Source organism: Priapulus caudatus, unplaced genomic scaffold (assembly GCF_000485595.1).
Source record: "Priapulus caudatus unplaced genomic scaffold, Priapulus_caudatus-5.0.1 Scaffold4, whole genome shotgun sequence".
NCBI classification, from domain to species: domain Eukaryota; kingdom Metazoa; phylum Priapulida; class Priapulimorpha; order Priapulimorphida; family Priapulidae; genus Priapulus; species Priapulus caudatus.
Genome location: NW_014577065.1, coordinates 58592 through 60516, shown reverse-complemented (window position 1 = coordinate 60516; position 1925 = coordinate 58592). Strand labels below are relative to the sequence as shown.

The 1925-nt window shown below is 39.4% G+C and overlaps 1 protein-coding gene across 6 annotated transcripts in view; it reads right to left on the bottom strand.

The window, feature by feature from the left end:
- Positions 1 to 894, bottom strand: part of LOC106821465 (MFS-type transporter SLC18B1-like) — a 24244-nt gene extending 23350 nt beyond the window's left edge. Inside the window, exon 1 of one of the 6 annotated variants that reach the window (XM_014826321.1) lies at positions 877 to 894. The gene's annotated coding sequence lies outside the window, so the exon portion shown is untranslated. Of the gene's footprint in view, positions 1 to 539; positions 687 to 876 lie in introns of those variants that run through there. The other 5 variants (XM_014826305.1, XM_014826299.1, XM_014826312.1 and 2 more) reach the window with 5 other exon arrangements.
- Positions 895 to 1925: the final 1031 nt, after the last annotated feature.

The following is a 1925-nucleotide window of genomic DNA, read 5'->3' as shown; positions in this document are numbered from 1 at the left end:
CACGCTGTGTTTTGTGCTGCGCCATCAGCCACGCGTGGCCGATGGCGCAGCACAAAACACAGCGTGTGCGGCGGGCTTAAGGCTATGTCATGTGCATGCATGCATATTGCGAAATTGATCACGGGCCAGGCCCTCGATCCTTCATTTGCGAGGCCAGATCGATTAGTCTAGACTAGCGCATATGTAGCACGGGGTTAGCGTGTACACACTGTAAAAATTTGGCCCGGGCCATTCCTGTCATTCCTGGATTAGTTTGATGTGGTATCAAATTTGCAGTCTGTACGGGGTAATATAAATTATAATACTAATAGGCCCCTACTATTACTATTAGATAGGCGGATTAGCCTACACTACACTACAGTAAGTGAGTAACACTAACAGTAATACTAATAGTAATACTAATACCAGGAGTAAGATAATATAGGATCCTATATTATCTTACTCCTGGTAAGACGAATAGTAATACTATTACTACTAATACTAATAGTAATACTAATAGTAACATTAACAGTAACTTATGTCATGACAACACCACATACTCAGCCACAGTATACAGTAAAGCAACCCAACAGTAAGCACAGTATTAACCTACTACGTTGTGTTGAATTATTGTACCTAATTCTGTAACCATAATAATATTAATAATGCCATTATTCACGCTATCAACATAGCGAGGTCGATGATGCAGTGATGGTGCGCGAGGTCACTGGTCAGCGATGTTGTTTATAAAAACGTGACATCAATCATATTTCAGAAAATAACTATATCTATTTCAGACACATGAAATCTATAAATTTATTATTAATATTTACATATTAATATTATTATGCACACAACCTACTACTCAGTACTCAGTAATGAGTAATCAGTACTCACCGCCAAGGTTTTTTACTCGACACGCTGTTGCGACGTACTCCGCAACATGTACGTGCGATTACATTGGTTGGGTAATAATGTTTGTCATGACGTCACTAGCATAGCAAGTTTTATGGTAATCAAGTTAGCAAATGAAAAATCTCTTGGACGAATCCGCTATTTTCCCTTTCATCGCTATTTTTTACACCAGATGAGCAGTATGTGTCATAGAACAACATATCCAAAATCCGCAAAAATCGTCATGGGGGAAAAAATTCTTTGAATATTTTGCACTTTTTTTGCATGTTTTGTAATGGGAAATGAGCATGAGCAAGGCTCGTCAAGTGATATAGTGGGGGCAGATATGTGAAAAAAATTGTGGGTTTTGTGGTAAAAGCACCAAAATTGACATGAATGAAGTTACGGGTATACTAAATGATTTGGTTCAAGGATAGAGAGCATGGCGAGATTGAGACTTATGTCATTTTCGTGAATGTGAGGGTACACTCGTAAAAATTAACAGAGGTCTTAATTCTTGCATGCATGGGCGCAACCACTGAGGGGGTCGGGGGAGTCACGACCCCCACCCCCCGACTTTTATGTGGACCTCCCCAACTTCTGGAAGACCTTATTATCTGGGAGGTCCAAAATATAGTCCGATAAGCGTTTATTATCGTGAAACATCCATATTTCACAGGTGAAAGTTAAAATAAATAAAACCCCAGGACCCGGTTCCACAGTCGTGGGTTAACTCTTAACTCTGAGTTAAATTCCTTAACTCAGGGTTAAAGTTAATCCACGACTGTGGAACCGGGTCCAGGTGGTCAAGTGCAGTGTGATAACTGTGATTCAGATTCAATCAACGCGATTGTTTTTTATCACGTGTTCTGGAATCGATATTGAAGCAATTGCAAAGGATTTTGTTGCAAAGTGTGACTCAAAGAAGGCCACATTTGGTTTCTAACACTGTTCTCTGTTTTCACGTGTCAGACATTTTTTGCATTATTATTTTCATCATTATTATTTTCCTCTTCATCTTAATCATGCTAACTGTGTCACACAGTTAGCAC